The 27920-nt window shown below is 37.4% G+C and overlaps 1 protein-coding gene across 3 annotated transcripts in view; it reads left to right on the plus strand.

Moving 5' to 3' along the window:
- znf469 (zinc finger protein 469) overlaps positions 1 to 27920 on the plus strand; it is a 345099-nt gene that overhangs the window by 194189 nt on the left and 122990 nt on the right. For all 3 annotated transcript variants that reach the window (XM_055193247.2, XM_055193246.2, XM_055193249.2), the window contains exon 3: positions 24717 to 24842. The gene's annotated coding sequence lies outside the window, so the exon portion shown is untranslated. The remainder of the gene's footprint in view (positions 1 to 24716; positions 24843 to 27920) is intronic.

A 27920-nucleotide genomic window follows, 5' to 3' on the forward strand; every position in this document is an offset into this window, starting at 1 on the left:
ATAATGACACAATTAAACAAGCCATTAAGACTTAAATAAATAAAACATGCCGTTTCAGATGTAAATATGATGCAAATGTGTCATTATTCCGATTGAATAGTATTTGATATTAAAGTTAGTCATCACTTTTATTTTGGAGGTTTTTGCATGAAAGCAGGGGTGTTCAGATTGTTAGAAATGTAAGTGCCATGAAAAAGACTGAAAGCTCTATAATATATTTAGTTTAATGTAGGTATGCACAAATTTCTGTGAACTGTGTACACTGTGCCCCCTTAAAAAATTTGGTGTATGACGCCCCTGTCCACACACACTGTGTTGTTTTGGTTTAGAACGCAGCAAACATTGCGAAGTTCGTCATAATATGTATGTAGCCCCTCATGTGTGTGGTTTGTCATTTTAAAAAATGTGCACTGCGCATCGAGTGATCCTATGTGCATCATGTGTCTTGTCGAGGTAGGTGCCTGCTGCAGACGCGTCTAGAGGGTTTGTTATAAAAGAGACGCTCGCGTTTACCAGATACTCGCATAATCTCATGTGTAATCTCAGAGTTAACTGTTAAGGGAGTGTCTAGCGAGTATATTGTGCATGTGAGCGTCTCTTTTATCATAAATGGTTTTGACGCGTGTGCACCAGGCACTTATTTTGAAAAAACACGTGATGCACATGGTTAACATGACGCAACAAACACATATTTTGAAAACATGAGAAACACACATGACACTCCGAGCACATATTTTGAATTTGCATCCCTCGGAAGAGCAGTCACGAGCCGCCACTGTTATTTACAGTATAAATATATAGTCTACTGTAAATAAAGTATTAGGTTATGGTGGTGATTTAAAGGGATAGTTCAGCCAAAAAAGAAAATTCTGTTTGTAACCAAACCGTTTGTGGACCCCATTTACCATGAAATATTGGAAAAAACGCCTTTAAAGTTGTCCTAATAAAGTCCTTAAAGGTGCAGTGTGTACATTTTAGCGGCATCTAGTTGATAGGTTGCGAATTGCAACCAACGGCGTAGTCCACTGCTCACCCCTCGCTTTTGAAACACATAGAGAAGCTACGGTAGCTGCCACCGGACAAACTTGTCATCGTCGGAGACAACTTAGTAAAACAAATTGTCCGTTAAGGGCTTCTGTAGAAAAATGGCGGCACAAAATGGCGACTTCCATGTAAGGGGACCCTCTTTGTATATAGATAAAAAGTCTCGTTCTAAGGTAATTAACACATAACGGTTCATTATGAAAGGTCTTTATACACCCCTGATAATATAGTTTTGTAAATTATTTTGCATTTCTGTCAAGAGATCCTTATAAAAATTACACATTGCACCTTTAACAGCACATATTACTAAAGATAAATACATTTTTATATATATTTACAGTAAGAAATTCACTAAATATTGTCATGATTTTTACTTAATTTCTTAATGATTTCTGGTGCATTATTGTTTTGCAGATAGTGTATAAATTTTTTGCAAGTTACTGCATATCACATTTTCTTCAACGTCGTGCTACTGTATAGTATATCTTTATTTCAAAGAAAATTCTGGACAAATTATTTTTTAAAACATTTCAGGATCTGTTTTATACCCTATTATGGAAAGTGGCAGAATATACTCCTAACGCAGGCAAGCACTACATAAAATAACAAAATAATAAAATAAGCCTCGTTTTGCATTTGCAATGGTTTGTAAACACCTGGAATTGCGTCATTCAGGTTTGTTACAAAACCTGTGGGAAATTGCCCTTTACGTCTTCATTCTTTGAAAGTCATAATAAGAGGTAGATTTCTCAATTCTGCCAACAGTTGGCAAAATACATTTTGGGTCGAAGGCATCCTTTGGCATTCGCCAAGCACAAACCTGTCCAGGAAAGGAAATAGCATGAGGGATGACTCATTGGACCGAATAGTTTTTTCCATTGCTCAGGGATCTACTTTCTGTGCACCAGGTGATACAGTAAGTCTTTGTGGGTTGGCCTTTGGAAACAAGCGCTTTCCAAAAGCGCAACCCTGCCAGAAATTCCAGCTTTGTGATGTCCAGAGCGTTCAGTATTTGTTGAGACTGGGTCAAAGAGGTGCTGATTCAAACCTGCGGTAATGTTTGAGGCTACACTTTTGCAGCATTCAGTCTGCAGAGAACTGAAGAATTGAAATTCGAGTTAGCGTTTCTTTCCACACAGGCAGTTTCTATTAGGCATTATTTACCACATCAACACAACTAAAGTACTGCCGCACCCTCCGAATATATTTTCTGAAGGTACAGATAATCTAATATTTTCTGTCAAGTCCAGACTCTAGTCTGATGCCTATTAAGTAAATCAAATTCATTTTCAGACGTCTGCAGTGCAATATTGTGGTTAGCTGTTTATCTGATACTTGAGACATGGGTCAATCCCAAAGGGTCAAAGTTTGGCTTGTTAGTCGTTCGCCTCTCCATAGTGGATGCCAAAACTCTATTGGCGGATATTTAAATGCAGGCAATTATTAGAGAAATCACAAACTATTTCTTTAAAATTGACTGACAGAGTTCATCATGGCCAATAAAAAGCACATTTGCAAAGTTTTGACTTGTTTGACATTGATTTATCTAAAGTGTTGTTTAAAGAGAAGGGTGACTTATTATTGCCTGATTTAAAAAAAATAATGTTTGAAAAGATATTTTAATATAGAGGCTTATAATATATTTTATTTAAATTATTACAAAATAGGAATGTGTTTCTTCTGTCGAAACACTGTAAAGAAATTTGCTGTATTGCACAGCTGTTTGCCAGTAACTTACTGTAGATTACAATTAATGTTATTTACTGGCAAACATTAACAAGTGTTTACAGAATAAAACTATAATATAACAGCATCATGCAAAGCATTCTGTAAACAAGAGATCCTCATCAACCTATTTTAGTTTTTTCCTTCAGATTTTGGTTCCAAGAATGCTTTGCATGAGGCTGTGATTTTAGTTTTATTTTGTAAAGATAAAGACTTGTTGATGTTTAATGTTCATTTAACTTTGAATAAACTGTTGCCAGTAAGTAGCATTAGGGCTGGGATAAACGATTATTTTTTAAACGATTAATCTAGCGATTATTTTTTCGATGCATAGATTAATCTAACGATTCATTTTAACAGTCCGATTCGACTTCGATTCGATTCGATTCTCGATTATCTCCCCATTAATTAACTAATAGCAATTTATACAAATAGCAAAAATGTTGTTTTACATATCTGATGTAAACATTTCAATATATGTTCATTGCTCTTAAAATTTCTAAATAAAAAAAGACTATACAAGTGCAAAATAATGCATTCTAGGCAGAGCATTCAATAAAGCGTTTGCAGCTCATATTGTGCAGTTTAGTAACTGTATAAAAATCTCAAGTTCAAATTACTTTATTTTACATGCATTTATGTGCAAAACCTCTTCAATGTGCCTTTTGATGGTCAGTGTAACATTTATAACTTGATTTGTTTAATCCACATTGTTTTCGTGCTGTTCTAGTCCATTTAATGACAGATATAATCACAATTATAGACTTAAGAAGCACATATATTATTAAATGTCTTTCTCTTTAGTTTGTTTAGATAGATTAGGACTCATTTACTGCTGGACAGAGTGAATGAAAGCGCAGTCTTCTGGCAACAGTGACATATTTCATTGCTTTCTGTTACATTGCTCAAAGTCATGACGGTTTAAAATACACTTCACATTCATGATTTTAAGGTAAAATGACACATTTTCGCGTCAATCCACGAGCATTTAAACCATAAACAAAGCACTTTCACTTTAATTGAGCATGAGCAGCGCAGCAGAACCGACGCAGAAACGATTGCAGCACTGTTGCTACAGAGCCGCGAGCTCGCGCTGCTCATGCGGCGGGGTGCAAGCTTGTTAACGTGGGCGCTCAAAAAAACACGCGCCGCACGTACTGCTCACACTTGCTGTGTGAAACCGGCGTGGACTGAAGCCACTCGCGTTGCTACTATTCTACGGCGCCGCCTTTTTGAGTCTGACGAATCGACGCGCATATTTTGCGTCGACGTTTTTTTTGCGTCGACGTCGTCGATTACGTCGACGCGTTGTCCCAGCCCTAAGTAGCATCAATTTAAATCTACTGTAATTTACTGGTAAACAGCTGCCAGTAATACTGTAATTTCTAAAGTATTTTTTAACAGTGTAATGTTTCTTTAAAAGATCCATATTTACATTTATATATATGAAGAGTTTGGTTTCAAAACGCAATAAGTCCATTTTGACTAATTTGGGTAAAAACTACCAACAACGTGACAAGATGAACACCACTATTTTCTGTTATAAACTTTCACTTAGCATCTTTAGGTTATATTAACATTACCAATTTTTAAAACTTAATTATAATTTTTTTCTGCAAAATGCAATTAATCCATGACAAGTTTTTCTTTTCAAAATGCTATAAATCTATTGAATCAATATATAAATGTGCATTCATCTTTGTCATGTTATATTCATTTAGTTGACTAGAGGTATACACTGATAAAAAAAACATTAATGGCATTAATCAAAACACTTACGTTGTCATATTAAGAACGCTGTCATTGCTGCTGTCATCCTTCGGACGTCGTCGCTGAACATTTTTGACAGATCAGCTGTAAAATGTTTTGGTCCTGCTTGATCTTCGTTGACTTTGCGTAAAATAGTGGAAAGTTTTTCATAAGATCCTCTGGGGTCAATGTGTTAGCATGACAGAAGCTTGATGCTGTCGTGTGAGAACAAGCAACAGCCGGCATTTTTCCATCTCCTGAGTGCCTCTCGCGTAAATTATTCGATTTTGATGGCTTACGTATCTTCCCCGCCACAGAAACCACCACAGGTTTATCAATGCCATCAAAATTACTATTTAGTTTTTGTTTGTTTATTGATCATGAAGTACAAAGAAGATGAGGAAAACTACGATTCTGTGTGTATTTAACGCGCCGCCATTGTTGTTTACAGTGCGTGGAATGGTGCGCTGTGATTGGTTAAGTGGATTTATTCTACCCAGTCTCATGTAGATGCGTATAAATAGCACAAAGTGTAAAAATCGTGCAATACATACGCCAACTTCCACTTTGGCATGCATATGAACCGCCAGTCCTTCCCATTCACTTAAACGGTGCATCTTTTTTGTCGTTTTATTTATTGGTTTCTACATTTTTTCTGTTTTTCAAACCATTTTCGCTTGGGTTTAGGGTTAGATTTTAGATTTGCTTAATGAGGTTATTTAATATACAGGTTTCTCTATGTTTTTGTCCATATTTAAGCCATGGTCGCTTGGAGTTGGGGTTAGAGTTGGGGTTTGGGTTAGGATGTCATTTTTATATAACAAAAAGTTGTTCTAACCCTAAACCCAAGCGAAAATGGTAAAAAAAATAGCAAATTAAGAAACCAATAAATAAAACGTCAAAAAAAGACTGTTTAAGTGAATGGGAAGGACTGGCGTATCATATGCACGCCAAAGTGGAATTTGGCGTATGTATTGCACGATTTTTACACTTCGTGCTATTTATACGCAACTCCGTGAGACTGGGCTGGATTTATTGCATTCTGCAGAGAAGGAGGACTGGCGTTTATTGCGTTTTGGGAAAAAGGGAGAAAAGATTAGTAATAGCGGATATCGGATTTTGCAGAAAATGAAAAATGTACTTTTTAATACTGACCAAATACAATACTGATTTTGGCGGTAACTAATAAAAAAAGCGTTTATTGCATTTTGAAACCAAACACTTCATATTGAGTTTTGGTTGATGTAAAGTGATGGTTCACCCAAAAATTAAAATTCTGTTTGTAACCAAACGGTTCGTGGACCTCATTTACTTCCACAGTATTCTTTTATGCCTACTGTGGAAGTGATTGGGGTCAAGGAATGGTTAAAAACATTTCTCAAACTATCTTCCTTTGTGTTCATCAGAACAAAGAAATTATACAGGTTTGTAACAACATGAGGGTGAGTAAATGATGACAGGGTTTTCATTTTTGGGTGAACTATCCCTTTAAGGGAAAGTAAGTGATAATGTAACAAAATCTTTGTAAACCTAAATAAAGTGGTTCATCTGTGATATGTACATGTATTGTGGTCATCCCTTGTTCATTTTAAACGGAAAATGTTACCGTTTTTCAAACATGATAGTGGGTAAAATTGGACATGTTTTGTCTCAAGAATTAGGCTTTTAATCGGTTATGTCACTGAACTAAGTATTGGGTGCTTGTAGCAAAGTACTGCAGGATTTTGGGAATGAGTTATTGAAGTGTGGCATGAATCCTTGTCATAGCAGACTGCTAATGCCCTTTCCTTGGTCTTCATCATAATCTCTCTCTCTCTCTCTCTCTCTCTCTCTCTCTCTCTCTCTCTCTCTCACCAACAAACAACTATATAGTAACATGACATTATTTCACATTTTGCATTATTGCCTTTTAAAAGCATTAGAAAAATGCAAATTAACTCCTACAGTCTGAATTTATCTGTGAGGCATGCAGTAGCTGAAAATTGTATGTATTTGGTACAGTTTGCAATTGCTATGTGGCGCATTTATACTGCATGTTTGAAAATGACTCGATTTAGATTTTTGGAAGGCACCATCAGATATCAGCAATATGTTGGGACACATCTACTCCATCATCCATTGATAATCACATCTTGCATCTTTTCCAGGGAAGGTGCACTTTACGTCACTGAGGTGACAACTTCCACAGAGATCTGTCTGTCGTATATAGACAGAGCGATATGACGCCACGATCAGTGCCAACCTGGAGACACATGAAAACCGAAGCGACGTTATGAACAAATGTACTAGAACATCTGCATCTGATGTTTTGTTTATTTAAATCTGAAAATAGTCCGAAAGTTTAAGTGTTATAAATTAAACCAAAGAAAAATAAAGACATGAAAGCGGACGCAGGCTTTGCACAAACATGGGGAGTTCATGGCAGCTTAAGTGCATGTTGTCATTTTCCACTTCATTATTCATTTTTGACTGATCATACAATATGTATTTATATAGATGATCAAACTTCAGGACACTAACAGAGTATAGGGCATGGAAAGCTGAGATCCTTTACAAACACAGACACATCTTAAGAGCACATCACAGCCATTGGCCCATAGGGTAAAAGCTTCATCTTTATAAAAAAGCATAGCTGTTTCCAGTTTAGCTGCCAAAGCCCCATAATAAATGTTATCATAAATAATAATCATTCAACCTAAGAAAAGCAAGTCAGCTCATGTCAGTTACAGTATGCAAAAGTCTTTTTGAGGTTGAATGGTGCTTCAGGGTTTAATAATGTCCTTATGGCTTTGGCTCTTTGTTCTTGCACTATCCAGACCTCAAAGTGTAAATAGGTATATAGTGTACATATGGACTCCTAATCAAACAAAGTAACTTTGGGAATTATATTGTAACTAAAAACATCCAAATTAATTCAAACTGTTATATTTCTTTAGTGCAAGATTTGAAAAAATGTACCTGTACTCTTGTCATTTTATCAAGAAGGAAATCTGTTCTGGACTCGTTTGACGTTTTAATTTATCGTTATTTATCACATACCTGCAAACTCACAAGATGTAAAAAAAAAGGTTTACGTGGTTATGTATGTGGGTCTGAGGGCTTCTCTCCTCATAAGAATTTTTTGGTTGTTTAAACATGTAAATCATTATGATGTACTCTGACAAGAAACTAAAGGGAACAGACAAGATCTGCTTCAATGCTGTTATCTTAATTCTGATTGGCCAAAACTCCAAAAAGAAGACAATGCTGTAACTTTCATTCTGATTGGCCGGAAGACTCCAGGTGGTGTAACAAATATGTTTTGAGGCACTTGCACTGAATATATAGCATTTTTGTCAAATCAACATATATTTTTATCAGTGCTGGGCAAAGATTGATAGCGATTAGTCACATACAAAACAAAAGTAAATTTTTGCATAAAATATGTTTGTGTGCTGTGTGTAATTATTATGCATATTTAAACACTCACACATATATACATTTCAGAATTTTTTTTATTTAAATATATTTTTTTAGAATGTATATATAATATAGAATATATAAAAATATAAATAAATAAATAATCATATATATATATATATATATATGAAGAGTTTGGTTCCAAAACACAATAAATCAATTTTGACAAATTTCGGTAAAAGCGTGTTTTCTATACCAAAAAAAAGTGACAAGATGAAAACCACTATTTTCTGTTACAAACTTTCACATGGCATCTTTATGTTATAAAAACATAAAAAATTCAAATCCATAACTTGATTTTCAAAGATTTATTATAAAAACAAATTCTTTTTTCAACAAAATGCAATAAATCCTTGACAGTTTTTGTTTTCAAAATGCTATAAATCTATTCAATCAATATATAAATGTGCATTCATCTTTGCCATTTTATTTTCATTTAGTTGACTAGTTGTACACACTGATTAAAAAAATAAACATTAATGGCATTAATCAAAACACTTTGTCATTAAGAACACTGTCATTGCTGCGGTTATACTTGACGTCGTCGCTTAGCATTTTTCACAGCGATCAGCTGTAAAATGTTTTGGTCCTGCTCGATTTTCATTGACTTTGAGTAAAACAATGGAAAGTTGTTCATAAGATCTCCTGGGGTCAATGTGTTAGCATGAGAAGCTTGATGCTGTCGGGAGAACAAGCGACCATCTCCCAAGTAAATTATTAGATGTTGATGGCGTTTCTTTCCCGTCACAGAAAACCATCACATGTTTATCAATGCAATTAAAGTATTATTTTGTTTTGTTTGTTGATCACGAAGTACAAAGTAGATGAGGAAAACTAGGACTCCGTGTTCTCAGGTTTGTGTAATTTCTGCAGCGGATTTATTGTGTTCTGTAAAAAAGGAGGAGTGGCGTTTATCGCATTTTGGGAAAAAAGGGAAAAAAGATGACAGAATAACACGGCGGATATTGGATTTTGCTTAAAATTAAGAATTTACTTTTAACTACTGACCTGATATAATACTGATTTTGGCAGTAACTCATTTTTTTCAAAAATGGCGTTTATTGCGTTTTGGAACCAAACTCTTCAAATATATATATATATACATACACACACACACACACACATGTAAATGTTTCTTTAATATATACATGAATGTGCGTGTCTTTATATATACATAATTACACACAGCACACAATTGTATATTATGCTAAAAATAACTTTTATTTTGTATCGATTCATCGCGATTAATCTTTGCCCAGCACAAATTTTTATGATACGTTAACTTAAAGGGGACATTTCACAAAACTTTTAAGATATAAAATAAATATTTGGTATCCCCAGAGTACATGTGTGAAGTTTAAGCTCAAAATAGATCATTTTTTATAACCTGTTAAATTGCCACTTTGCAGGTGTAAGCAAAAATGTGCCGTTTTGGGGTGTTTCCTTTTAAATGAGGTGATGAGATGCAAATGCGAATCGCCATGATGGTGGTTTGTTAAAATTGAAACTCAATTGTGCTGGATAGTGCAGATGAAGTGGCAGTTTTATTATAATAAGATCCCCTTCTGACATCACAAGGGGAGCCAAATTTCAATTACCTATTTTTTCACATGCTTGCAGAGAATGGTTTACCAAAACTAAGTTACTGGGTTGATCTTTTTCTAAATCAATACAAGCACTGGAGACCCAATTATAGCACTTAAGCATGGAAAAAGTCAGATTTTCATGATATGTTCCCTCTAAAAATATAAAACAAATAAGTTAAACTTGTTTTTATAAGTTATGTCAACTTTTTACAAGCCAAAACCTAAAATAGTAGGTTGAATTGACTTGCAAAAAACAAGTTGTTTTAACTTCATGCTACATTTTTTTTACAGTGTCTGGTTCTTACCTTACTCCGGTGGACTTATTTCCGATTCTTGTGGTGTTTATTGTCCCCCCCCCCCAAAAAAAAAACAAATCTCTTCGAATCTACACAATGTAAAAAATACTTAAAATTTTTCGTTAAATCAACTCAGATTTACAAGTCATGCCAACAGAGATGAGTTGTCCCAACTTATAAAATATAGTTGAGAAAAGTCAACTTTATTTTATAAGTTATAACAACTCACCTGTAGTTATAACAACTCATCTCTAGTCAAGATAAATAATAGTAAGTTGAAATGACTTGTAAATCTGAGTTGATTCAACAAAAAATTGAAGGCAGCAAAGTAAGGCAGTGCACGATTTTCCTTCAGTAAATAACATAGTTTGATTCAACACAGAGAATTTTGCCTAGTTTGCATGGATGTTATCAGGCCTTTGGATTTTGTTTCCATAACTGGCACGCGCTGTTATCTTCCATGCACTACAGGCTCGATCAGTCTGGTGTGACCCGGGTTTGGGACACAATGGTGATGACTCATCTCTCATGTCTCACTTCTTGTGGGAATCCGGCTCGATGCCTTGTGCCAGACTTGTAATTTTGACCTCAGATAGCAGACTGCACATTGACTCTTCGTGTCTGATGTATAATGCAAACAATATGGCAAGCGCTTTATCAAAATGGCAAGATCCTATCACATTGATTGACTTCATACTTTTCCATGTGCAGAGATGCAATAGTTATTCTTGCCTCCTCAAACAATACACCACCACAATAAAAGTTATTATTATATCCAACTGTTGCTAGTCTGTACAGTAAGTACTGTAGTAAATTACTGTCCATACAGTACAGTAGCTGTTATAGTGTGCTGCTAGCAACGTCAAGATCATAAGTTTGGTTTTCAGGGAACACGCAAACTGATAAAAGTACATATCTTGAATATGCTGTAAGTTGGTACAGATAAAATCATCTGCCAAATTCACACAGTTAAACAGTGTTAGGGAAAGTTACTTTTAAAAGAAATGCATTGCAATATTAAGTTACTCCCAAAAAAAGTAACTTATTGCATTACTTAGTTACTTTTCTCGGAAAGTAATGCTACGTTACTTTTAGTTACTTTTGCGTTACTTTTTCTTGGCTGAGGCTTGATCTCTTTCAGACCTTGCAGGAGTTTTTTATGACTGATAATGTCTGCAATTTCATCACAAAAATGTCGAGCTCTGGCCTGCCATCTCAGTTTCTGACCCAAACTGTTCCCACACAGGCGTGTACGCATAGAATGCATAATGTGACTACGTTTAGTTTAATTCAGTACATATTTTTTATCAAATTAATTAAACTAAAGAAGTAACTTGCATTACTTTTTTGAAAAAGTAACTCAAATATTAATGTGTACATTTATAAAGTAGTGCGTTACTTTACTCGTTACTTCAGAAAAGTAATATTATTACGTAATGCATGTTACTTGTAATGCGTTACTCCCAACACTGCTGTTAAAGGCACACCGCTGAACTTTTTGGCCACTAGGAGGCGCTAGACATGTATTTTTCACATCTAGCGCCCCTAGAGGCCACAAGTGCCGGAGCAAGGAAAAGAAGACATCCACTAAATAAATAAATTGCACAAAAGTGAACAGTAAACAATGTCTGATCAGGTAAGTCGCATAGACCAAGCGATGCTAAAGATGTTAACTGGTTGCTTCAGGCGTGTTTGATTAGGGTTGCAGATAAACTGTGCATGACAGTCAATTGGCAGGTGCAAGATATAGACGTTTTGTACCTAAAACTAAATTGTTATTGTGCTTGTTTTGGATCTTTATCTTTAGATCAGACGTATTTTTGATAGGCTAGCCTACTCATATGCGTCAACTCTTTAGGTCACAAAGTCCGCGGTGTGCCTTCCAGCATGTCATATGAATATAATTTCATGGGTTTTATTTTTTTCAAACGCCAAAAGATCGCGTAGCTCACGTTTACAAGCCAGTGTCATTATAATAGTCTATTGGTCATTGCTGTTTTTTTTTTTTTAGCACATTCAAAATAGAACGAAAATGCTACCGATATCTATAGCTAACAATCAATAAGTATAATATTAGCGTTTACTAGCTAAATACCAGTTTGATAATTCTCTACTGTACTAGGCTATGGCAGACATGTTTTTCAACCTATTTTAAGTCGATGTACCATCACCATGGTCTTGGAAATATATTATGAACTGTCACTTTAAAACAATGTGTTACAACAACCTAGCCTAGTCTGAAGAACCTTTATTTTCTACAAAATATCTTTGGTGAAGATGAGTTTCTTCAGATGTTTTTTAGGGAACTATGAAGGCAAAAATGGTTCTTCTAATGGAATTATGAAGCACCTTTATTTTTTAAAAGTATTACGTACCCTTTACAAAAACATTCTAGGTTATTTTTGATCCAGCGGAAGAAGGAAGAACCCATCCCGCTGGGTTGTATTTTAACATACTGGGTTGTTTTAACACAAAATACTGGGTTGTTATAACCCATTGTTGGGTCAAAACAACTATTGGGTTGAAAGTTTTTGGAGTGTATATGTTCTGCACTTTAAATATTTATTCAGATGATAGCATGTGGTCACATAGTGATTCACACAGTATTAATGATAAACACAGATTCATGTGTCAGCCTGGGAGGTCATGTGTGTTTAGTCACCATCTTTACCCAGGACACTTACTTCATTCACAAAAAATATGTTGCTTCTCCAACCCAGTTCCTGGCAGTATGTTTAATTATGTCTTCTGCACATTTCTTATGGAAAGATTGTCTCTCTGGCTGTATATTAAGAGTTTTTTTTAAAAAACAAAATCTGTGAGAGTCTCCGGATTTGTACTGTCCTTCAGAACATGTCCGGTTTTCTCACAGTCTTGCGAAATGACATGAGACCTAAATTATTTGACAACAACAGGGAATCTGGGTCACAGAGCATTAGTGACTAATATACCACAGCACAGTCAGCGTTTGTTATTAAAGCGAGATGGTATTTTCTCATTATTTATATTTATTTATTTGTGTTTATTTTTCTCCTACATAATGAATCTTTAACATCACCAACATTATAAAGCAGTTCTTTTAAAGAAATAGTTCACTTTTACAATTAGAAATTCATGAGACTCATCCCCACATCATCCACGATGTTCATGTCTTTCTTTTCTCAGTCAAAAAGAAATTAAGGGTTTTGAAGAAAACATTCCAGGATTTCGCCATGTACTGTTAGGCACTTCAATGGGGAATAATGGATGAAGGTCCCAATATCAGTTTCAATGCCCCTTCAAAGGGCTCTACAGGATCCCAGCATAGGAATCAGGGTCTTTCTTAGGGAAACAATCGTCATTTTATAAAATTGTTTATATATATTATATAATTTTTAACCACAAATACTTGTCTTTCACTGGCTCTGCGATGCATGACCATGACGCATTATGTAGTAACATTGGAGATCTCACGCTTGCAGTAGGTGGAAGTACAAGTAGGTGTCCATCTCAAACTTGAGCTGGTTCACACCAGACGCGTTTGAGGCATCAAATTCGCATCTACAGCCGTAATTGGACGCTTGAACATTTTGAGTTTACTCGCTTCATTCGTGCGTGAAATTCTAATTCATGAAAATGTGACATTCATGCGGAAATCTGCGTCATGGGAGGGGCTGCTGAGACTCCGCTCGCTTCTTGAGCAAGCTCATGATTGCGCACGTTTTTCTGTCAAAGTTCAGATTTTTCAACTCGTGCCTTTCCCGCAGCAAAGCTCAATTCACATCATTCGCACGAAGTAGACAAACAAATGAGGCGGAATCGCGTCTACCGCGGCGCGCTAAACTCCTCATTTGCACCGCGATACCTCCAGACGCGGGTCAACGCGTCTTTACATTAACTTAACATTGAAACCAGTGTTGTTTTCGTCAGTGATGATGATAACGAAATGATTTCATTGACACACCTTTTTTTTTACGATAAGCGACGATGAATAGCTACAAATGGCTCTAAGGTGAAAAAAACATGACGAGACGCTTTGGAGTTTTCGTTGACAAGACGAGACGGAACGAAAATGATTATAAGTCTGACGTTCCTATCCTTGTTTTGGGGACGCCCACCAACCGGCTGCCACCATGCCGTGCCCGCGCACCAGATTTCACACAACAACAACACACATACCCAAGATTTTCACTTTCTTCATTAAGAGACATTGAATCACAAATAAACAAACAAGTATAAATACACTTGAGTTCTGGCATATGTCCTTCGGATAACCCTTTTAATGGTTGAGCCACTGAAAGTAACCCCAGGTTCAGACCCCCAGCCACTTTCTTGCTGTGTTGCCCATCTTTTTCAATGAGGTCTGTGGGAGGCATGTCCGAATCTGGTTGTCATAAACCAATGAGTACTGTCCAGTGCAGTAACTGACAAGAGACGGATGATGTGAATTCCACTGCTTTTCTCTCATTGGTAGTCTCATTGGCACTCGAAAGATGTCATCATTTGCATAAAGTTAACCATTTCTCAACTTTGTTGCATCGCTGGACATGCCCAATCTGGTTGCAAACTGTCACATTCGCTTGTGTCGCCAGAAGTTGCCAAGCTTCATCAGAAATTAATGATATCACTTCGCTCTGGTACTGCTCATCACAGTCGGTCCAAATGGGCCGTAAAGCATTTAGTGAACTGGTTCTGCAGTGAGTTCGTGTTTCAAGAAGTCAAAGCATTTTAGATGGTTTTTAGATCCTTAAAATCAGATTTAATGCTTTGAAAATGGCACATCTTTGAGCTACGCTGATAGATGGACCTTAACCGTGATTTGGTAAAGTATGAGTGTGTGAGGTTTTTGGCACATGATTCTTGTGAGATTTGTCCAAGGTGAGCAGATACTATACACGCGTCTCATTTCAACTGTTTTCACATGAATGAGCAAATGTTATGTAATCTAAACATCACAGAAATATTTCTTTGCAGGCAAATGTAGCATTTATCGGACTTAAGTTCGCAGAATTCCTGTAAGCAACAATTTACAATCTGTATCCAACCCGTTCAATGGGGAGTTATTCACTGTTCCGTTTCCAGACAGATGTTTACAGGAACGTAATCTGTAATGGATCTCTATTTGGAAAGCTGACCAACTATTCTTTTTATTCCAGTCATCTCTTACTGGATGTTGTGCCATTGTTTCACAATCTCATTCAACCACCACTGACATACTGACATGGATTGGAAAAAGTTAGGCTGTCTTTCAACTGTTAAAAATCACTAGATAACTTAATGTTCTCAGACAGTGAGTCAGCAGAGAGGACTGATGGTTTACTCATATCTGTAAACATTTGGAATGAGTCAAAAAATCTGCCATTGTCTCATTTGATCCCCCTGCCGAGCTGGGACTGTTTGTGAGTCTGTGGGAATTTGTTTGTCCCTGATGTCAGGACCTTGTCGTGCCCACATACTTTATTGATCGTTGGATGTACAATTCACACCAAAACCAGAAAGTGTTTCCTTGATCCGGAAAGGAATATTGTTTTATCATTCCTCTTGTGTTTACATATTTTGGATTGATGCATTTAAACATTTTGAGGATGAAACAATTATTAGATTTGCCTTTAGGCCAGTCGAAGCCTAGTGGTTAGAGAGTCTGGCCTTTACCTGAAGGTCGTCGGTTTGACGGGGCATAAGCATTAACGCTTCCCATTCACTTTTAATGGGTGACGTCATGCGTTGCCGACCTGAATTGTTGATCCGTCGGCACAGTGTCACTGCCCTTGCTCACGGCAGAAGTTGAACATTTCTCAATTCTCAATGGATTCGCGTGCGTCAGCCAGCCAATTACGTTTATGGAAGACCGGAGCATGTGTTGTGGCCACTGTGACTGGCTGTTGGCCACGCTTTAAACAAGCCTTCCGTCAAGCGTTAACGCTTTCGTCCCGTGTGAATGTATCGTGAGTCTTAGGGCCTCATGGCTTGCAGTACATCACTAGGATGGGTTAAATCCAGAGGTCACATTGACAAAATATGTCACACTTTTCAAACTTTTCATTCAAGTTTACCAGGTTAGTGGAATCAAATATTTTAAACTCAGTGTTTTGGATACTCAATGGGGTTTACCTGTCAGTCAAAATGTCACTTCCTGTCTACCTGGGCAGTTCTTGACCATGGGCAGCAAATGTGGCTTAGACTTGTAGCCATGTAGTGGCTACAGTATAAAGAATACAGCTGAGGTCATTTGAGGTCAGAAACAGGTAGGAGGAGTGTATAGAGGTAGGCTAGTGTTTGTTTGACTTGGCTAAAGATGTAAAAAATGAGACAGTGACTGTGAGACGACGATCGGGCTTTTGAGGAAGAGCTACAACCAACTGTTCTCTGTTTGTTTTTCGTCTGAGAAAGAAAAAAACATTTATCTTTTATTCATCTGTTCCCCAGCTCTCTCAACTTTACTTTTCTTTCTGTCTGTATCTGTCTCAATGTCTTTGAACAATTTCTGGCGTTTCACTTTTGAATAGTGCGGTCAGCTTAAAAACTGTTTTTGGATTTACGAAACATCCACATTTTTACCAGACGTTAAAAATCTAAAATATGTCTGCAACATTGTATTGAAATAAAACATAAATGAAGAGCTCAGATGCAAAACCCTCTTAGTTTGACGTTTTTTTTGTAAATGAGCATTTTTATCAGATTTTTACCAACAAAGCTGTATTTTTGAATGGCCTGAGGTATAAGTGGATTTGAAGCGAAAGTATTTGATAAACGTTTAATACATCATTATCTAATTTTTGACAGAGGTAAAGTTTAGCGACTTTTGCATCCGAGCTCTTAGATTTTAGGTGCACAACCTTCTTTTTATAATAAATATTAATATGTAAGGAATAATTGACGGCGGGCCGTTGAATTTAAGAAAATAATGCACACCCAAGCTGGTAATGCCGTTACACCACGCGTGTGCGTTATTTCAAATAATTCAAAGCACCGGAGTCAATTATTCCTCTTATACTGTACCACGGTTACCACAAACATTGCTCTGGTGCCTATTTTTAACAATTGACAAGTTAGACATTTGACAAGTTAGGTGTGTGGTTTACAGAAAAATTATCAACACCCATAGAACATTTCACAGCCAATCAGAATACAGCATTCAACAGACCAGTGGTAAAAGTAATAAGGAATAATTGACGACGAACCATTGAATTATAAGAAAAGAATGCACACCCATCGTGCCGTTACACAGCAGGTGTGCATTATTTTCAAATAATTCAAAGGACTGGAGTCAATTATTCCTCTTATACCACTGTTACCACAAACATTGCTCTGGTGCCTATTTTTAAGACATTTGAAAAGTTAGGTGTGCGGTTATTAGAAATTAATGCATACCCACGGAACATACCCATTTCTCAGCCAATCAGAATACAGCATTCAACAGACCCGTGGTGAAAATTAGGAATAATTAACGACCGGCTATTAAATTATTTGAAGATAATGCACACCCAAGGTGGTAATGCTAATTTTCAAACAGTGGCAGCTCTTAACTGCTCTTCCGCAAATTCAAAATAAGTGTTTGGAGTGTCATGTGTGTTGCTCGTGTTCTCAAAATATGTGTTTGTTGCATCATGTGAACCATGTGCATCACGTGTTTTGTCAAAATAAGTGCCTGCTGCAAACGCATCAAAACCGCTTATGGTAAAAGAGACGCTCACGTTCACAAAATACACGCAAGACACTCCCTTAACACTAAACTCTGATTACGCAGGAAATTATGCGAGTATCTGGCAAACGTGAGCGTCTCTTTTATCATAAACCCTGCAGCAGGCACTCATTTTGACAAGACACGTGATGCACACAGGTTCACTTGACGCGGCAAACACATATGTTGAAATTACGAACCCAACACGTGACGGGCTACATACATGTTGTGTGACGAACTTCACATCATGCGCCCTCGAAAATGAAGTCACCGTCTGCCACTGTGTTCAAATAATATAAAAGACCGGAGTCATTTATTCTGCTTTTATTACACGGCTCTCTGGAATGCTTGATTCTGATTGGTCAGTTGAGACATTTGCAGGTTCGTTCTTTTCGAATAATAACCGCTCCAAATTAATAACGCATAGCCGGACTACTTGCACGAGTGAAATCGCTCCGCGGCAATAAAGATCAATAAAGATTACTGTCTGTTTGGCGCCATCTTGTGACAAACACTCGACAACCACGACAAGACACATACAGCTTACTAAGACTGAACTTGACAAAATAGAGCATGACAGCTACGAAGCCAACACACACAAAAATACAGAATGGGCATTAAAACTTCTCAAAGACTGGCTAAAAGAGAAAAGATGGAGACAGACAAGTATGAAGCAGAGGATCTTAATAAGGTATTACGATCATTTTATGCATCTGTGCAAAGTTTCGCGGAAGGATAAAAATGTTAATTTAAAACAAATATGCCAATAAAATGTTTAAAATTCATATTCATGTCCAGTTTTTTTTCTTATGTGGCAAGTAGCCGTGTAATAAGCGGGATGGTGTAGAGGCAGCCGGTAGTTATTGGGAAATAAGCCCCTTCAGTGTGATACAAGACCCTCCGCTTCGCGTCGGGTCCTGATCACACTGTCGGGGCTTATTTCCCAATAACTACCGGCTGCCTCTACATTATCCCTTACATACCATAGACTGTAAAAACTATAGGCCGCAGTTTCCCTGACGTCACACATAGGTTTGTAAAGAGCTTTTTTTTAAAGCCAATAGTTGGAGGAGCCTGCCGTCGCCATCTTGGCAGTGCGTCACCGCGCATTACTCGCGGATAACGGACAATGGGTAAAGCGGCGGGATGTGGTTGAAGCTTAGGTGACTGGTTGCTGCGACAGCAGTGGCACCCTTAATTCAACATTTTGCGCGAATAGATTACATACAAAGTCAATGCTAAGACGCAATGAGATGCGTCCTCGCGTGGGGCGATGCGAATGACGCAACATGGGCGTCGCGTTTGCTGCGAAAACACATGCTATTTGTCTCAAATGCCTCAAAATATTCAACTTGAGTAAAAAATTTGGAGCCAGCCTCTAGTGGCCAGTCAATGAATTGCAGTTTAGCACTTCTGTGTTGGCGTCATCCAAAGAGATCGAAAGGTTGCCCTTCGCTTATTATACGAAGGTTACCCCAAACATTGCTCTGGTGGTTATTTTAAGACATTTTTTTAAAGACAATAACAAACCTGCAAATGTTGCGACTTGCCAATCAGAATCAAGCATTCCAATGGGCCTTTTTTAAATACAAAAATCTCAAAATATGTTCTTGATGCTGTAAACGTGTTGCAGGGTGGTCAAGACATGATGCAAAGGAAATGGCTTGGTGTTTATAATATAAAGCACATCTGCATTTTAAGCACTGGATAAATAAGGAAGCTGAATGTCTTCTGCATTTTACGTTTGTGTGATTGATGTCCAACCGGAGCTACGATTAGATTGAGGGCTGTTCCATTAGGCCTTCGGTGAGAAACAAAAGCGATGTATGCAACCCCGACTGTTGGTATTTGTTTGCCTTCACACATCTCCTGCCTCAGTCTTTAAGAGTGAATAGACAAAAGGGATTTAATGCCAAGTAAACACATGGATACATGACAATGATGCAGACGAACAATAGTCTCAATGTTAAGATACATTTAATGAGTGTTTGTTGCTGTGCCCTTTTGTGTAGGGTTTGAGAAAGGGGCAATACTTTAATGATGTATTTAATTATCTGAGATAAGGAATGTTGGAGTTAGTAGTGCAAAGGTCAAGGGTTCGATCCTAGGGTGCACGCATTTACACTGTACAGTAAGCCGCTGTAGATAAAAGCATCTGCCAAATGCATGAAGTAAATTATGGTAAAAAGTGCAGGTTCAAGTCCAGTTCGTGTAACCCTTTATACAGTATAACATTCCCTTGTATCCGGTCACCTGTTCACTGTCTTATTAGTACAAATACACAGGATAATACATTGAGTTACGCACAATCAATTTGGGAATTCTCTTTCACCCACATGCAGCTATGTGTATTTGTGGGAATTTCTCTGGAATGACTCATGAATGACTCACTGATGTTGGGGGGGTGATCCCAGACAGCATGACACACGTGTTCCCTTACTCAGAGGGGTACCGCAGGGTTTTATTTTAGATCCACTTGAATTTAGTTAGTGTGTTTTTACATCTGTGTGGCATAAAATGCATGCAGACAAAAGTGAAATATGGTCTTGATTGTTGGCATAAAAACATCAAATGAATGACACAAATCCTTCTCGTCTGAACCTGTAACCTGTTTGCACTGTATTTTTTGAAGTGGGTATTTTTGTCTTAGTAATTGTCTGGCCATCTTTAATGGCTTATTTTCAATCAGATAGTCTAGATTGCTTAAGATTACAAATGTAATATGTTTTATCTGTGAAGATATTTCTTCTTCTTTAGTTGAGCTGTACTGGACAGGTACATAACACATTAGTATAAGTTGGACTAATGGATGTATGTCTGTCTTTGTCCATCCCTCTGTTCCTCTCGGTCTTCATCTGTCCATTCTCAAGACTGAGAATCAAGCTTTGCTCCACATGTGGCACACGCCTTGAATCCGACTGGGATTAAATTGTCTTACTTCAATACTATGTGGATTACTCCACAGCGCATATAAGGATTGTGTTTCGTTTTTGGCTTTGATTTTAAATGAATTACAGCACTGACCTCCACAAAAAGGCTTTCCTGTTTGGGTTGCCCGGTTGAGGTGCAATGAATCGTTTGGGCAACAGCTGACCAACCCCTCACATCTGTAGGATGTGCACGTTAGCCTCTGGTCCCATAAATTCCTTCGGGAAGACGTAAGAGAGCATGTGGGAGGTTTAGCATTTTAATGTCAATGCTGAATAAATAGTAAACATCGTAAAAGATAGAATAAGGCAATAAAACGACTGGATGGAAAACTTTGTAAAATCTCATACTTGTTTGTGGTATCTTAAAAACGTGTGGAAAAAATAGCTTTCTATTGTTGTTCAAGAGCCTTTGATTCTGAGTTCTTTGATATCTACACATGGATCCTCGTATCTGAATTTACCATCATTTTTATTATTTGCATTTGTTTGTTTACATTTTCAGAGTAAAGAACCAGATGTTCCGTAAAAATAGTTGCACTCTGGCTAAATATAGACGGTTTCATCGTGCGTTTTCGCGGTTACGCGTCTGGTCCGGTTTGTTTAATGGTCTGACTAGTGGCCAAAATGAACTCTGGAACAAATACCTCATCAAAAATAACAAATGTTTTGGTTTCCCAAAGACAAGGGGAGACGGCGATCATCGATGTGAAGGGAGGTTTGGCAGCCGGTTTGCAGAGATGTTCACAAGTCTCTGAGCTTGAGTCCGAGTCAAGTCTGAAGTCTTTGACCTCGAGTCCAAGTCAAGTCTGAAGTCTCTGGGCTCGAGTCCAAGTCAAGTCTCAAGTCTTTGCCTTGTCAAGAAAAGAAAGATTTTATGTTGGCTTAACTTTTGAAACACTTCTCTCTGTATGTGAACTACTGAGGGCACTTAAACACGTGCTCAAACACAGGCAGAGGGCGAATTCCAAACAGAGCTTCATGAAGAAGATGCAGCAGTCGCTTCACATAAAAACGTTACGTTGTTTTTCATTGCTCTATTCAGCAAATGTATGTTAATGGACTACAGTATGACACAAAGTAGCGCAACTCTGGACCTGACTGGAGCTGGACCGGATACACTTAACCGCATGTGCGTACAGAAATCTGCTCACTTGAGCGCCTTTTTGCGGTTAAATTGTTTAACCATTTAAACAATTGCAAGCCTTAGAAACACGTTAATGATAAACTTACCCTATTTAAATTGCATATTAATCCCGAAATCGCATGTGAGCCGAACCACGGATCCGTCACAGCACTACCCAAAGCTTCAGATGAATGCCACAGCAGCGGCTGCCTGCAGGTACGGTCGACATGTATGTTCGCAGCCGCGCGCGCGGACCAGATACGTCACGTGTTACGTCGTGGGCAGGTTGTAGGTAACGGAGGGAGCTATGATAGCGAGCTCATCAGACGTTTCCTAAAAATAAACATTGTTCACGAGTCGCGCGGCTCGAGTCCGAGTCGAGTCTGAAGTCTTTGAGGGTCGAGTCTCAAGTCGAGTCTGAAGTCACTGTGTGTGCGACTTAAGTCGCACTCGACTCCGAGTCTCAAACTCGAGTCCCCATCTCTGCCGGTTTGTAGTTAACATTGAATTTATTTTACACAGTAACGTAAGCTCAGTGTGATTTTTTATACGCTTTAGCTATGATATATGAACTAAGGCAATCTACTTGTTGTTTATTTTCCTTGTTATCAGAAATAAACTACTCTAAAAGGACTTTGTTGTTATAGATTTTTTCCGGAGATTTACAGAAGTTACGTGTGTTCCACGAAAGCCGTTTGTTTATATTGTTACTGCTGAAATCATGTATAGATGGATGGATACAATGCAATGCAATGTGATAACTGCTTACAGTTTTTCCGCTTACAAACTCCGCCATGTAAATAGACAATCCGTCTTGGCGCGAATGCAACTGGCTTTTAAAGGACAAGTTCGGTATTTTACACTTAAAGCCCTGTTTTCAGATTGTTTATGATGAAATAGAACTGTTTTGACTGAAATTTGGACATATGATGCTGGCCCGAGAATTTTCGGGTGTTTGTTGTATCAGCCCCCACCTCTACAATGGATGTATAGGTGCAAAATACATTAAACTTTCGTTTACAAAGACGTGAAACTCAGCGAGTGGTCAGGGGTGTTCACTGATATGCTCACACAAAAATCACTGCAAAAGACGCATTCCAACAAGTTTTATCGCAGTTTTGGTCCAACTCCATTGACTTGTATTAGATGTGCTGTGAGGTACGGTATTACTCCGCGCTGGGAACTTTGTTTGTTTTCTTGCAATTGGCAAAGGTGGATTATCGCCACCAACTGGGCTGGAGTGTCTATTATTCAAGCTCTCAACAGAAGAATGTACGGGTGTGAGGCGTTTGGGAAAATAGGTCCACAAGTTAACAACGAATGGTAAAACACCTGTTGGAAAGTGCCTTTTGCAGCGATTTTTGTGTGAGCATATCAGTGAACACCCCTGACCACTCGGTTAGTTTCACGTCTTTGTAAACGACAGTTTAATGCATTTTAGGAAGGATTGTTCCAGTGCACCTATACAACCATTGTATAGGTGGGAGGTGATACAATAAACACCCGGAAATTCTCGGGCCAGCATCATATATCAATTTCAGTCAAAACCGTTCTATTTCATCATAAACAATCTGAAAACAGGGCTTTAAGTGTAAAATACCGAACTTGTCCTTTAAAGGGGATGAGACTCTTATTGGTTTATTGCACGTTACACCCAAAACACACCCATTACTCATTACGCGAATAGGAACAACCCTTTTAGACTGTGTGCCAGGCGCATAGACCATTTTTCCGGTTGTTAAACTAGCAAAAGTGGATTCTGCTCACACTTTTAGATTGTTCTTCGTGCGTTTTAGACCATGCGCTTTAAAATAGGGTCCACAGAGGGTTTTGCAGTCAAATTTGTTACATACCAATGAAATTACTAAATGTTAGACGCACTTAGAGGGTTTGCATCTGAACTCCTCAATTATTATTATTTTTAATATTATTATTATTTTAATACTGTTTATACATTTTTACATAAAAGGGTGAAATTAATTACAAATCTTTCTGTTATGGTGCTGAGCAAACCGGCAGTTAAAACTCTTGCATGGTTATCACAACTAAAATCCATAATTTCCTGTACCAGACAGTTTGACCGTACGCGTCTCTGTGCGTCAACTATCCATTCAAACCGCAGGGATGAAGGCATAATCTCAGCCTCATAATATCTGACTCTTCTGTCAAATGTAAATCTTATTTTCACCTTTTAGTATATCGGCCTTTGTGAAAGAGCCCCGACATTGTGTGAAATGACATAGTGAAACTGATTTCCAATTACATACCCGTCACTCAAATTCTGAAATGATACGTAGTGATTGAAAAGGATCAACGGCAACCATAATCACATCATCTGTATACACATATTGTAAATCAGGTTTTTGGGCATGCGTGTGTGTACAAGTGACAAACGATACAAGTACGTTTAACCACTTCTCATACCCGGAGACAGGCGCGGAAGAAAAGATGATAGAGGAATTGGCTGACCTGAGGGTTGCCTGAACCAAAGTGTTATAATTTTAGACTCTAGTCTTTCACATGGTCTGGAACAAGGATGGCGTTTGGAAATAAACTTGGAATTTAACTTAATTGTAGTTTACAGATTTAGGAGGGGCCAAGTGTTCGACTTCATTTTCTGACATAAATAGAGTGTGAGTATAGGCCAGAGACATGGGGTTTGGACGCCACCAAAGGACTTTCAAAAACTTCAGACCCGCAGAGGACATTCTGTGTTTCACAGTTTCAAAACATTTTGACACAATAGACAAACACTGGCTTCGTTATATATAACATACACTTCATTTGATCTTGTTTTGATTATTTTGTTCAAAATAAAACCATATGTTATTTATCATATTTGATTTAACCGTTTCATTTCCACAGTGTTTAATCTTGTCATATAGTTCTTCTTTTGGTTCTTGTATATCATAACAATGTCATGCAGTATTTGAAACAATATTTATTGGGTATTTTATTCTTGCTTGTTAGGATCTTTGTACAACGACAAGTTGGCATTTCATCATATACCAGTAATTCCTTACAAATGTTTTTTATAGCATCTCTCTGTTAAACAGGACTGCTGTATTGTGTGTTTGCAATATTTGTTTCATCATCACTCGTTAATGAAGGAAACGATTCATTAGAGTTTTTATGTGTTTAAAGAGACGTCCCGTGCCTTTATTCGTCTGGATCTGGCCTGCAGACCACGAGGCAGTAGACATCTGGGCAGCCCGCAAAATTCCCAAGTGGATCGATCCATCTGTTCGGCCTGGGTCTGATAACAAAAGAGTATGTCTTTCATTTATTTACATATTTTTATTCCGGCCATGGCCAGTTCAAAGGATCTGATTTTATGATACAGATGGCAGCCACTGTAGAAAATAACCCAAAGTATGATTAAATCAGTCTATACACAAGTTTAGATCAGTGGATCTCAACCTTTTTACTTTTTGAAGCACCCCACCCTACTTAAAATGTATACCCAGTAAAATATTCTATAGCTTGGCATAACTATATTTGTTATATGAATAACCAAACACTAAGTAATATCATATTTTTGTTGTTAAATCTTACTTAAAATGCTTTAAACCCCCTGTTGGAAGTGTGTTTAGGCCCCCCTAGAGATATGGTTTAGGCGAAATAAGACCAAAAAAGGTCTGTATAGGCAAGAATGCAAATACCTTGATTTGAACTATGGTAACTTGATTTTTGTGTCATTGCCTTCTACAGAAACTGTCTGATTGCAATTTGTGATGCAAACATTTGTTGTATTATCAACGGTCTTCAACTACTCTTCTTCGATGGCCAGATTTTAAAATTGTAAATATAATGCTGGCCAAACTTTTACCCCTTTTATTACCTTTTATATAGGCTTTTACCTATTATATATTATTATTACTATATATGTTATAACTATATTGTTTTTGTGACTTTTTTATAGGTCATTATATTAAAAAACATTCATTTTTAGAAAAGAAGCACACATCTTGTCTGCAGTATTTCGCCTTTTTAATGACTGAAAACTCATATTTACATTTTTTATATTTAAAAACAATTGCAGTTTAACATCACAAGAGCCAAATGTTAATAGTTCAACTATGAACATTGCACAAAAAAGCACAAATTTAAATAATCAACAATGTATTTTTGTATAGCACTAACTGTGATGAAGGGCTCTTAAACATCTTTATAACTGTTTAACTTTCATAAATTGTTACATTTCAAGTATTCACAACATATAGCCAGTCTTCTCCTATTGACTTAAAATGCCATTCACGTTTTCTTTTTTATATTTTAAAGATAAATAGGCAAAACCGCCTTTCCATTGTACGCTACATTCAGACACGACTTTGGAGTTCGCCCCCTAGTGGCAGTCGTAATGAAATTCCAGTTTAATCGTAAATCCATCTCAACATGGGAGAGAAGCTCATTCCAGTGCAAGAGTCTTTATTTTGTGAATAAATGTTAATACTTTATAGTTTACTTATCAGTAATCAATAGTTTTTAAAGGATTCAAGTGTTACGGATATAGTTGCCATAAAACGGAAGTAGCGATTGCCTAACCGGCTTCTGAAATTAAATAAGGCAGGTCTGGATTTGAATTTGTCCGTCGAGATCTGATTGGATTGTTTAAAGTTGTGTTGTGTTGCTAATAGCAACGATCTACTCCTGGACCCCGCCCACCTGCCATACCATATGACCGGAAGTAAAGAGAGATCTAAAGAAGTAAGGAGGAGATTTGCATTTTTTATTAAATATTATGAGGGCACATGACTTTTACAAAATAATGAAGCTTACAGATAAATAATTTGTAAAAATACCACAATATTCCAAAACAAATGACAGTTTTTCATTTTATTTCCATGGCGACTTAATTTTTTTATATTTTTCACTTTGCGCACAGTGTTTTGATTGAAACACACTTAAAAACATCACTTCTGGTCAGCGTGTCACATGGGGTGTAGTTGTCCAAGTTTATTTTTATATATCCAAAGGGATATATTGGATGCAAAAATTGCGCAGATGGTTGGGACCCCACGCAGTCCCTTTCCAACTCTCGTTACGGTTTATCATTAATCATGTACAGTGGACAGGTGGCTTTAAAGTAACCATGTTGAATTTAAATCAGACAAAGATGACCGGCGGGCAAGATAAACATGATTGGAGGGCCGCGTTTGGCCCAGGGGCTGCCTGTTGACTAGCCCTGGTGAAGAATTTCCCACCAGTTTAAAATTAAGATGATTCTGTCCCTTGACTTTTTCAACTCAACGTTCTCATGTTTTTTGGTTTATAACTTAGATTTACATGAACTAACATTTAGCCAATCACAGGTGAGCATTTTGTGGCAAATCATCTTTCATGCATGCACGTCTGTTTTGAGCGTCAAACCACAAAAGATAGAAACGGGAACTGCGCGCTCAAGCAGCTGCAGCTAAAAACAAACCTCTTGGCAATGATAATAACACAACATATACATACATCAGGTACACACTGCTATCAAACTGAATAATAACACATATGGTTTAAAGCTGCAATCCATAACTTTTGCCTCTCTATCGCCATCTCTGTTTGAAACATAAAATTGCAGGTTACTTTACATACTCATTTGAATTTTTAAGACAGATCTAGAAGAAAAAATGACTTTCAGAGCACTCATTGTGTAGAAAACGTCATATTTTAAATGCTGAAGATTCGGATAGGGATAGGGACCTTTTTTAGCTCAACAGCTTTGGGGTACTCGGTGTTCTCCAAGTTTCTAATAAAGTTTAGCTGAGAGATCTACTGAACACATCACAAAAAAATCATCAAAGAGCGGGGTCAGAGGTTAAGCTAAAATGCACGACTAACACAAGCACTGCTGACAGAGTGATACTGACATCAGTGACAGGTGTATTATTATAGCACAATTACCACGTTATAAATGTCTTGTGTACAACCAAGACGTTTCTGTACCATTGAATGCAGGCAGCTCTTTATCAAGCAATATACGCAGTCATTTAGAATCATATGATCATTGCCGACTTGTCCGGTTCAGCATTCCTTGCTTTTAAAGAGAATCAGATAATTGCATTCACATATTTACGCTCCTGTGAAACACAATCTGTCTTCCACATGTCAAATATGTTCAGTTAAACGCTGCAATCCAACTTCTTTTAACAGTAAGGCTTTGTGTTTGTGGAATGCAACGGAGACAAACGTTGCAGAAATGGCTATTAATAAGCGGTGCTCTGTTGGCAACCCTATTTCTCCAATAATGTGTCATGTCTAGTTAGGGTGTCTTGGACTTTTCTAGATGAAAACAGGCTTCAAAGCAGAACGTCAACATTAAACTTAAGAAAACAGGCTTTCCGCTGGTTGCATTGGTGA

This window comes from Misgurnus anguillicaudatus, chromosome 6 (assembly GCF_027580225.2).
Source record: "Misgurnus anguillicaudatus chromosome 6, ASM2758022v2, whole genome shotgun sequence".
Lineage (NCBI taxonomy): Eukaryota > Metazoa > Chordata > Actinopteri > Cypriniformes > Cobitidae > Misgurnus > Misgurnus anguillicaudatus.